Source organism: Lolium perenne, chromosome 4 (genome assembly GCF_019359855.2).
Source record: "Lolium perenne isolate Kyuss_39 chromosome 4, Kyuss_2.0, whole genome shotgun sequence".
NCBI classification, from domain to species: domain Eukaryota; kingdom Viridiplantae; phylum Streptophyta; class Magnoliopsida; order Poales; family Poaceae; genus Lolium; species Lolium perenne.
Window position 1 is genome coordinate 133,910,638 of NC_067247.2, and position 12,980 is coordinate 133,923,617.

The following is a 12,980-nucleotide window of genomic DNA, read 5'->3' on the forward strand; positions in this document are numbered from 1 at the left end:
GGTAGCCATCGGCAGTGCTTTACCACTGGAGCACTCCACCACAACAACCCCATTCAAGATGGCTATGCTCGTGTGACGGAGGAGGACAAAGTCCAGGCGTTAGAGGACCTGGACATTGACATGGCTACACCGGAAGGGGGGCAAAGACTTGGAGATGTCAAGCGCCAGTTCATTCTATGGCAGAAGAAATTTATCAAGTTTCCAGCGAGGCGCCAACAAGTCCACCCCGTACGGTGGTGGTGGTGGCGGTGGCGGTGACGGTGGCGGTGGCGGTGGCGGTGACGGTGGGGGTGGCGGTGTCGGTGGGGGTGGTGCTTCACCTAATACACCTCATTCACGTCAGCCCACGCCGCCGCCCCCGGTCCTCGTCCGGCGGGTGATCGACACCGGTACCGCCCCAATCCACCTCCGGCGAAGAAGCGTACAGTCCCGGGTTATTAACCCGGACCCTTACGTACCTAAGAAAACAAAGGTACCGGAGGTATCATCGAAGCCTCTCCCCACGAGGCCTTGGGAAAGTAGTGCCGAGGAAGTCGAGGCGGGCGCGGCTGCTGATTTAGAGAAATGGAAGGCGAGCGTCAAGAGGAAAATAGAGGGCGAGCCCAAGCCGCATATTCGACAAGGAAAAGCAAAGTGGGCTAAGTCATTTTTGAACACACCGTCCCAAGCCGCGAAGAATCTGCACGACGACTATTTACGTGAACTTCGTAGGCAAGCACTCGCGTTCAAGAACAGGAAAGAGTTGGCGGAGAAGAAAGCCGTGAAGGACGAGGCCGAGTCAAAATTAGAAAGGGGGAAAGAAGTTGCCCAGCTCGGGGAACAAAGTAAACAATCGATCGCCCGCTCATAGTGCAAGCCGCCGATCCGGATGCCCCGATATCGTAGCAGCTGCGGCAGACATGGATTGACCGTAACGAGTGCCGTAGAACAAGCGGCCGAGTTAGGTATCACTCTTCGTGCAATCGCTAGGCCTTGATGAGGCACCAATGAAGGACGTAGTATTTACATATGTGAAGAATGGCCCTCTCGTCGAGCCTGCGCAGAAGGGGATCTACCTCGACAAATGCTAGGTCTGCTAAATTGGTACAAGGGTTACATAAAACATAAAAACGCCAAAGACTATATCTATGCGGAAGTTAGATATGAGCATCACTTCAAACATTACTGGGTACAAATTCCTCTGAGTGAATTGTTCCAGCTGTTCAATCTGCGCGACCTCGACAAATCTATCATCCGTTGCTACGTTCTGTAAGTGATTTATTAATTTCTACCCCATCTCGTTCATTGCCTGCACTGTCCTAACTATCTTGTTGTGTACGCTATTATGCAGAATGAAGAAGCGGGAAATGCGAATAAGGAACATCCATGATGTTGGGTTCATTGACCCACACATCGTTAATTCACATGTGTTAGAACACCACCCCGCCGACGTGGAGGATGACCTGTGGCGGTTTATTAGAAAACAGCAACGAGAAAAGTGATATTCTATTTCCTTACCATTTTGGGTGAGTGTTTCTGTCTTGAGCACATTCTCTTTTGTTTACTCCATGCATGGTATGTGGCTAATCGATGAGTTATGCATGATGTGCATGTATCGTGTCCGCAGGTTCCACTTTGGATTCTTATGGTAATTAAAGTTCAGACCTCCTCTGTTCTCGTCCACGACTCTCTGAATATGGATCCGGCGCTTTGGGGCGACATGAGAAAAATGTTGCAAAAGTAATTATTTTCATTCATTTGCGCTCTATATCGATCGGCCTATTTCGTTCATCATTTCCTAATATCAAGTAACTAATTAATAACTCTCTTGTTTATTTAATTTTCTTTGCCTCGTAGGGTTTGGAGACGGTTCGTAGATACCAAGGTCGGTGAATTCAAAAAAGAGCTATCTTTTAAAATGGCAGTGCGGACGACGGCGGATACGCAGCCACCGGGGACCAATCTATGTGGATCCTATGGTTGTGAGCGGATCCGGAGCGACTGCAATGAGCGGGACCAGACGTGTGAGAACAACATCCTGAGGAATAACCTCCGGAAGACGCTTAGTCCAGAAGCTCGCTTCCGACCACTTCAAGAGGAACTAGCTGGATGGTTGGCGAGGGAAGTCATCGATCCTAGAGGAGAACACTATTACGATGACGTAGAACTTTATATGCACCAGAATTTGTAACTAACTTGTTCAAAATTGTATATGGTCATCCGATATTGAATATATATTGTATATGGTGATCCGATATTGAATATATATTGTATATTCCTCTTGAATTCTTTTTGGTTCTAATTTCAAATTTGTTTGAAATTGTACATTCATATGCATGTATGTATACAGTACCGTAGAATATGTGAAACTCCTTCAAAATTAAAACCCAAAAGAAATAAAATAATACAAATTAAAAAGAAACCAGATTTAGGGGGAGGGGGGCTAAAACCCTAAACCCTGCGGAGGCCTTTAGTCGCGGTTGGCCTAAATATGTGAAACTCCTTCAGAATTAAAACCCAAAAGAAATAAAATAATACAAATTAAAAAGAAACCAGATTTAGGGGGAGGGGGGCTAAAACCCTAAACCCTGCGGAGGCCTTTAGTCGCGGCTGCCGTAAGAACCGCGACTAAAGGCCCCCCGCCCGGGCGCGCGCCGGCGGCCCACGTGGACGGGCCTTTAGTCGCGGTTCGTAAGGAACCGCGACTAAAGGGGGGGGCCTTTAGTCGCGCAGCTTTGGTCGCGGTTGCGCCACCGCGACTAATGGCAGTTGCCAACCGCGACCAAAGCCCTTTTTTCCACCAGTGAATGTATTTTCTTCGGGATTGCAGCTACGTTAAGTGCATTTCATCAAAATTTGTGGCGAATTTCAGGAAACATGTGGTTTTCGTTAAGAGGCCAGAAAATATTATTTAGGTTAAAATTTTAGGTCAAGTTTAAGTAAATCTGTGGCAGTAGACGTCAAAAAAAAGAGCATATTCTTTTCCCTAACTGGCCTGTGCTGAAGTGGTAGAGGGCCTATGTACTTGGTTCATATGTTCTGAGTTCAATTGTTTATCAAGTAGATTTATTTTTCCAAAACTAATTGAACTTTAGACTTAAAATATGACTGGTTTTTTTTGAAAAATTTCTTCAAAAATTCGTATATTTCTCGAAATTCTTGAATCTCTTTGAGGGGCGAAATATTTCTGGAACACCAATTGCAGAACCCAGTAATTCGATAGAAGCACATATGGGGAAAAAATCGAAAACTATTTGAACTTTAGACTTCAAATCTGACCGATTTATTTCATATATTTCTCGAAATTCATGAATCTCTTAGGGGCGAAAATTTTCTGGAACACGAACTGCAGAATCTTGATGTAATATGATAGGTGCAACAACTAAATAATGGGATATTTTGTAAGGCGAGCGGGGGGCAGTATGCTCCGAACCATTCCATGCCGGCCGCACTTCATGGTGTGCACGGGGGCGGGGTGGCACGGCATGGTCCTTCACCTACAGGCTACTGGTACTGCCGTTGATGTCGAGATAGGCCGCGAGCTGGCTGTAGTCGTCGGGCATGGGCATCGGTGCCTTTCCGGAGACCCCTTTGAGATACTCGGTCGCATGGAAGAGTTCGTCCTTAAGCCTCGCGTTTTCTAGGAGGAGGTTCTCCGTCTGCAGGGTCTTCTCGCGGGGCAACATTAGGCCTGCGCATGTGGGGCAGGTCTTGTTCAGCAGCGCCGCCTCGAGGGCTTGATGATTTGCTTTTAGCGACTCGTTCTGTTGCCGGAGCATCTTATTATCCTCCCTCTTAAGCTGGTTCTGCATTTATGAATTATCAGGATCACATTGTTCAATTGCTTGGCGGAATAGAATAACGTGTAAACACCTAGCTAGCGCCATGGATTTTTTTTTTGGGTCTCTACCTTCTTTGCAGAGCGCCGGTTTTGGAACCAGACCTTAACCTGCATGACACCCATGCCAATCCTATTGGCAATGTCCAAACGCACCTTCTCGTCAGGGTGGGAGCATTCCAGGAACAGACTGCATATCAACAGAGTGGATTTGTTCATATCCTGTGTAGATTAAGCAAAAAAAAGAAAGACAAGATCAACTAAACATTATTATACGCTTCAAGCTGTTGAATCTGTTCTCTGCTATGGCGCTTTGTACGCTTGCTTGCCCTCCCCCTCCTCTTCTTCCTAGAACTCGAGGAACCAGTATAGTCTTCATCTGTGGGGTCTTCTACATTATCAACATTATCATCATCAACCATGGCCAGATTGTTCCAGAACGAGTCTTTGTCATCGCTTGGGATGGTGAGGTCGAGATCATCATGCACGTTGCCAATTTGTTGCTGCCATTCTGCGTCCATGGTGACCTGATAAATAGAAACCAATGCAACCTGTGAACAACATTGTATAAAATAGTGTAGGTAATGGGAGTCTTAGAATCTATTGCCAATGGTAGTTTCTAAGTGTATGCATCTTATTACCTCCTTATTAGCACCTGAAAGTACAGTTTACCAAAACATAGGAAAGTAGTATAAGCCTACATCTGGGGAAAGAAACAGAAAAGCAAAACATGCTAGAGAAAGCATACCCCCCTAGTTAGTCGCCTGAGTTTTTCTAAATATTAGTTTATTTCTCCAACCCAATAATTTGGATGTCCATTGGACTATAATGTGTCCTTTGGAAATGCTTTTTATTTTATCTGTCCATTACTTCTTTATTTCTACCGGTATGCATGTTTTCCTTGTATCAGGTCAGTACAAAAAAAATCCATTGCCCCATCTGGCTAGTATAAATGGCTTTATGGGTGACATGTACCACTCAAAAAATATGTGGCCTACATGATACTGATGGCCATTTGATTTCCACTTCAAAAATAAAGATACAAATATATAAAGAAATAGATAAACTGGCAAACAAGAGACAACATAGCAACAAGAATGTCTAAGACTTATAATCGATCAATATGAAATTTAAGACCATCATATGTTAATTAAGGTATGTTCAAGGACCTATTTATAATTTTATTACTTTTAGGCCTCTCCGTTCTCTACAGTACATGATTTTTAATAGATCGGTGAAATTTCGAAAAAAAAGTGATAAAGGTCCAACGATTTAGATCATATCATCATCCTATTTGTCAACCGTAAAATAAACAATAATATTCTTAGAAATTTGGATACCAAAAGACTAATTAACCTTATGAAAAAATAGAAAGACAAAACGGCACATAAAAAGGATTTACTTGCACAATAAATTTGTAAATTTATATAAGAACACTTGATCTAACTTTCCTTAAACTTACACATGAGAAGTTATTTAATTGACATATGATAAATATGGAACTTCCATAGGGAATAGATGCAACTAATGTTATACGGGCAATGCAAACAATGCTTTCTATAAAAATTACTTCCCTCTTACGAAACATAGTTAAAATTATTAACTATAAGAAGGAAATGGAGCCATCTAGTTGCCTACTACTCGCTTGTATATACTAAAAAGACCTTGAAGCTTACATGGGGAGCAATACTAATAACACACAAGAAAATTTTCTTTCGAGAAGTCATAAATAGTACTAAGATATTATGAATGTGTGAATAAAACTTCATATGCATCCTTGAAGACATACAAAACAAATTATTGATGTAAAATTTCTTTCCGCGAAGAGATACAATAGTCAAACATGAAAGAAAGTACCATTTAGCCATCTACACAGAAGCATGTCAAAATACAACAACATCTAGCTAAATATTGCACAATCACACTAGATACTCATAGTCCCGGTGACATGTATGTTTCTACTTATGTATCCATAGTTAACTTCATAAACTTTAAATCTTAATATATCATCTACACAACAGGTGGGATCAAATCTTCTTGTGGCAGAGAATTCATATTCAACTATACACATTCCGAAACGAATTACGAATACCAAAATTCTTACAAGTAACAAGAATATTGGATAATCTATCCCACAGGAAAATACCTTTGACTTCGGTAGTTCTTCGTCCTTTTGTTCTCCGTCCTTGGGCGAGCAGCACAATCTGACAAAACTATAAGAGATTCAAATGGGCTCCTCAAACTATTCTGGCGCAGACTGGTTGTGCTCATCGATATTTAAAGGCTCGGAGACCATAGTGTACCCATGATATTTTTATAAGGTATTAATTTAAATCCAAATGTAAATGATCCGCATGGAAAATATGCTTAGATTGCGCAGCACCGCGACGAGATGCAAGAAGAGCAATAAATGCATGGTTTTAAATTGATGCCTCCCAAAGCGTAAATACGGAGTATATCATTTTACTATTGGCAAGCAATATTCTAAATAGAGATACTTTTAAATACTTGACAAAATATAATTCAGAAATATATACATGCATTATCTTATTTTATATGAACCAAATATATTGTGTACCCCAATGGCCGCATTGGCGTATCGTACAAGGTGATACGACGAATCTTATCGGAGATTTCTATGATTTCCTTGAAGTTTTCATAGCATCCTCATAGATATTATTGCATCGATAAAAAAATATTATTTATGTATTTATTGGCAACCATCTATTGAGTATCAAGTGTTATAAACTTCGTATTTTCTGCAGAAAACAATAGTTGGATCTTGTTGGGCCACAGGACACCAAGAGAGAGAAACACATAGGCCAAAAGCCTGGCAAGTGAGTGTATCCTAGCCTACGGTGTCATATCTACTAGTTGGGAAGGACACATGATTATTGCACTACATTCTTTGGGATGTATTCAGCCATAACATACCAAGGGCACAAAATGCATTTTCAAAAGAAACAATTATGCTTGTTGTGGCATCCTGGCCCATGTCTAAACAGGATTAGTAATCCATAGAAAATTCATCTTCTTTCCCGAAGCTGATCATCTTAGAATGTCTTAGTTAAGCTTGTCTGGACATGATAAATATTGGGATGCGTGAGCTTTTAGGAAGTTTTCGGGGGTGCGCATGGGTGAGGACAAAGTGTTAAGGAAAGAGGTTTGTGCTTCATGGCGCAAAGCTAAAAGACCTAGACAGTTGTGATGGCTGTGAAATACGCCATATTTTCTCGCGTTTAAACCCTTAGCTAAGTCAAGAAATTGACTAAGTTTACCTCTCAACTTGCCACGAATGTCTAATCAATGCAAAGATGTGCAATCTCTTCTATTTTGGATGTTGTGCATGAAATCACGTCATAATGGAAAATGGACCTGCAATTACTGAAGGAAATCACGTCAGGAACATGGTAAAATTGACTACACCCGGAAAGGCGGTTCCTGGAGCTTTAACGGGCATCGGTATGGGAAAGCCCTGCCCGTACCGTCCGCCCGTACCACCTGCGGCTGCGTTCCTGAGGTCAAACCCTATAAAAGTCGTGAAGGGACCGACGCTAGCTGAAAAGAGAGCCATTCGTCGCCAAACAGAGCCGTCATCCACCAGATTCATCTGCACCACACCGAAGGAGATCCATCACCATAGTTCATCCATTCCATCTCCCATCTCCTCCATAGCCATAGCCATCACCATTGTAATAGAGATCTCCTTGATAGTTGACGACCATTGTAAGAATATTGTGATTTCAATCTAAGTATTTTGCACAGTGATTTCTATCTTTGTATTTGATCTTGATATTATGTGTGAGTAGTCCTCATGGGCTATGTGTAAGGATTGAATATGAGTTTTCAATCTTGTATCCTTGTCTCTTTGCCTCGTCTTCATGATCTGCAGGTACCCATATCATTTGAGTCGATCACGGGAAGAGGTGGGATGAGTGGAGAACAGCGTGCTACCGTGAAACTGTAATAACCCAGAACATAGGAACATCGAAGGGTAGATTTAGAAATGGGATGTGCATTTCATCGCAAAACGAGAGAAATTTTCGCGCCTTATTGCATAAAAACCTAAGAGGGATCGAGGTTCTCTCTCAATTGCAATTAGGGTTAGGCATTGGGAGATTAAGAATTTTGACATGATCTCTTTTGTATCTTGTTGATTTTGGGAGTTGATTTGATTTGGAAATTCATAATTGAATTAAAACAAAGCAAGTAGTTGATAAACAATATAGAATTGAATTATGAATTCATAATTCAAAAACACATCATAATTCAAATCACTTTGTATTTCAAATTACAATATAAATACACAAATAATTCATAAGTAAATGACACAATCACAAATGAGCTCATAAGGAAATTTTGAGCTTTATTGATAATACACACACACATACAATGTCTTTACAATATTCATCATACAAAGAATTGAATGAATAATAAAACAAAATAAAGAAAGATTACATCAATTTGATCCTATACTAAAATTCTAAACTAATGTCTTGGAAGAATTGATTCCTAGATCATTTCCATCCTTGAAACATGCAAAATAGAAAGAAGAATCTATACAGGGGTTATATAAGAGAAAAACTAGACAGGCGTTAGAAACCAAGTGTCAAGGACACTTGTCCATGTCCAAAACCTGGACAGTACCAAGATAGGCTCAAGCAGACCAAACCTGAGCCAATGATGGGCTCAAGTTTCACCAAAGGGATCACACAGCTCTTGGAGCTGTTGTGCATCCAACAACACACCAAGGCACAGCCTAGTCACCAAGCCATGCCAGGCTTGTGTGTCACAGCCAGAGAAGAACCACCAGGGGGTATAAAAGGGTAGAAACCCTAGAAGCAATGCACATGTCGACCAGATAACCATTCATCAAGCAACCAACAAGAAATAGTGCAGAGTTCATCTTGTTCTTGCTCAAGAACAACACCAACAATCACTGAACCCATTTATCCATCCAAATTCACCAACCAAAACTCAACAGAAGACATGGGGACATAAACAAGAACATCAGGAGCTAGGAGGAGCAGGGCAAGTAACAAGATCATCCAGCAACTACTCAACAACAGTTGAGCTTAACCATCTAGGAGCTGGAACAAGGTATACCAAATACCTAGAGAGGATCCAGTGGATCCAATCCATATTTTTGCATGACACGGGATGAGAAGATGCTCATGGGGTTGTCATCACTTGGTGTTGACCAAGGATCACTGGCAAAAATGGACCAACTAGAACCCAAAACCATCCAGATACTTTTCCAGTGCAAATACACAAGCATACATGCACAGATAGCACCAGTAGAGGATTCACAGGTTATAGAAGCTACCAACAGACCACCTAGTGAGATCCTAGTCCATAAACCATCAGTTAAACCCAAGATTTCTTCACTGGCAAGCATAATGGCATTCATATCATGTATGATTCCCTATTATGCAAGCAGAGATGAGTAGCCAACAAGACCTAGACAACTGTGTGAGCAACCAAGCAGTAGCAAGGCTACTGTGGTCACAACAAACACAAATCCATCCATTTAACCAAGATTATAAGTCATCACTATCTAGAAATGGATTCATACTTTATTTATTTCCCAATTGATCATGGAAATATCAAATCATGCACAACAAGGCATTTAATCAACACTGCATAAGCAGTTCATCCATAAATAATCCATTCAAGCATAAATATACAGTAAACCATGCTTGAACAAGATAATAGCATCACTGAGAGGCAACAGCTACATGAATCATTGCTTACTAGCAATAGGATCTTGTCTAATGAGCTTTGGACAGCAATAACAACACATACAACACTTATGCATTAGCTAGAGCAAGCATAAGTCACAGTAGTATCAGATAATCCATTCAAATAGCCAAGGATCAAACCAGTAACTAGCCACTAGCATTTGATTGATCAAATGGATCAATTAGATCAAGCCCAGGCATAGCAGAGCATCATAAGCATGCAGTGATCTAAAAATTGGATCAACTGAAGCATACATAGGGTATAAATGAGCATCACTGACACCACAAGTGTCAGTAGTGCTAACCTAGGCCAATAACAAGCCCATTAGCAAGCAATTGTATAGCAGAGGAACACAATTGGATACAATAGGATAAGCCAGGACCAGTAAGCATATGAACCAGGACCACTAAGCAATTGCACAACACCAGTACATGAACAAATAAGATAAGCCTAGCACAGTGAGCCAGTAAGCATAGGAATAACATCAGTAGGCTTAGGAGTAGAGCACAGCAAGAACAGCAAGCACAACAGCATCGCAAGCACAACAGCTTAGCAAGAACAGCAGCACAGCAGCAAGCACGGCAGCACGTCGAGCACAGCAGTAGCAGCATACGCTAGGGGCAGTAGGCGCAGATCGAGATGGAGTAGAGGAGATAGAAGAAGCAGAGGAGGAGTCCCTGGCGAGTCATGGAGGCGACAGGGTGGCACGGTGGCACAGGCCAGCCACGGCGGTGCCGAACCGCGGCCAGGCCCGTGCCAGGCCACGCACACCACCAGGGAAGGCGGCGAACACCCAGGAGTGGCGAGGAAGAGCAGATCGACGGAGATCGCCACAGATCCGTCGTTGTCTGCAAGCGTCACGCACGCGCACGAGCGGTCGAGGACGAAGTAGTCGGATCTACGTGGACGAGCAGATGCGCCATCGCGCACTGCGTCGTTTGAGCACCACGGCGTGCCCTGGTTCGGCCGGAGTCGGTCGGAGCACGGCGGCGACCATGGCGGCGACATGATCGCCACGCGAATCGCCTCGGTAGGGTTAGGGCTCATGAGAGAGACGAGTGAGAGTGTGCCGACACGGTTTGATGCCACCGCACCGTTTCGGGCGGGCCTTAGTGGGTTGTCCAAATGGGCCAATTTAGTGGGCTGGCCCAATTGGGCCAGAGGGGTATTTTTGTCTTTTCATTTTTAGAAATAACCCTTGAATTTTACCAAATTTTAAATAATAATATATACCTCTAAAAATCCAATAAAAATTGGATTAACGAATAAAAAATTGTTTTTGACAAGAATAAAATAAGAAATAGAATTAAGAAAACAAATTCAAATTTTAGAATTTAAATTTAAACTTAGAATTTGAAAATTGCGATTTTCCTTGGATATAAAAATCAACGAAAAATTACCCATGAATTCAAATATTTGTTTCTCAAATATTTTCAAAAGAAACTCTATTATTCCAAGTCATTTATTTTAAGGATAATATTTTCCAAAAGGAAAATATTCTATTAATCCAATTTCTTTAATTCTCAAAAAGGAGGGAAACTCTATTATTTCAAATTATTTATTTGAAGTAAATATTTTCCAAAAGGAAAATTCTTTTACTCTTAAATCCTTTTATTTAGAAAAGAAAAAATATTAAGGACTTAATAGTAATTATAAATTACTGCCAAAGTCACAAATAGTTAACTTAACCCTAAATCTTAATAATGATGTCGGAGTAAGGGATTCAACATAAAATAATACACCCATGCATGCATTATTTGGATTTTATAACATTGTCCTTACCGAACAATGATGCTTCTTTACAGAACCCGAGGTCCAGGTTCCATCCAACACATCGAACTGCATTATCTCGCAGTCAACAGGCAAGTTCACCCTTGCTCATGTCATGTTGATTATGTTATATCAATTTACCCGCAAAAGTACTATACTTATCATTCCTGCATTGAAAATAAAATGTTACTTTTCCAATTATTAATATGACTATGTGGTGGGCAATGGAACCATGGTACGTGTTGATATGGTGGAGGTTCCATTGCAAGGGTTCTATTAACCTAGGACTAATCACCAATTCCGTCTAGTGATTCTAGCGTCGTACAATTCGCGTTGACCATAAGATCTATAATGGCTCTGGGGAAGTCAGCTATATGTTTTCCCTCCTGCACATCAACGGACTTGATAGAGCCTGGCTGGGTGTTGGGATAACACTGTAGTAGGTTGGGAAATCCTTTAAAATCCCCATCCGTGTGGATTAGAGGCTCTACGGTCTATGAAGGATTGTCCGACGTACATCGGGAGTAAAGCCGTATGATCGGGAGATGTCTACCGGGGATGTACGGGTGGACAAAAGGGTGGGTTTGCAGGGTCGCGGAGAAGGCAGTGATTGGCTTGGATCTTACACTTGGCCCCACACCAAGGAAGTGTGGACGAGAAACGCGTCTTGGTTGGTATCAACGATAAGCTCTCTTATGGGAAAAGTAACGCACCTCTGCAGAGTGTATTAAATTGTGGCTGTCACTCCCTGTTCCAGGAAGGGAACTACGAACGCGGAAGGAAAGAAACTCCGTGAAGTTCTGGTCAACCTATGAAGGCTGGCGGGCATAGTTTTCAGAATAAAATCAACCTTTTTAAGAAATGTTTTCGAAACATGCATTGACCTGAGATTTTCTGATCAATGGTCGTAGCTATTGCATCAAACACAATTTTCTCTTTTGAACCTGTACTCACTTTCTTTCGATACCCTTGCTAGACTGTGACAATGAAGTGGAGGTCACCAACGATGGAGCACCAGAAGGAGCCTACGAGCTGGTCTACGAGGAACCTGATCTGTCCGGAGGAGTGGAAGGCGTGGACTATGGGATAGTCTACGGAGCTAACAACAATGCGGCGGAGGAGCAGTGTCTTACCTTAGATATCTTAGAGCCGAGCAGCGTAGTAGCTTACCTAAATAAGTTGTTGATCTCACTTTAATCTTTATGTTGGTTTGTAATAAGACTTTAGTAGTATCGTAGGGTGTTCTCATCGGACCAACTTGTTAAGACCATGATTGTAATATAATCTAGAGTGTTATGACCTGCAATATTTTTATTGTACCACTCTAAGGGATGTGATAATTGTGAAGAAGTCCCTTCATGAAGATCATATCAACGGTTTGTATACTACAACATGCAGTGGTATGCTGTGTCACCGCAGAAACCTTAGTGACAGAAATGGGAAAGTAACAGTACATGTTTAGTGATTCATTCTGGATCATAGCACAATCATCTAGCTTAAGGCTTTGGTCTGTATTCATTACTTAATAACTGATGTTGCTTGCGGCTCTAATGACAGTGGTTGGACCATTAGGCTCTTGTCAGTTGTCACCTATGGCTTTAGGGGCAAGAGTATTTACGGATGTTCTACTCACAAATCTCTTATCACTATT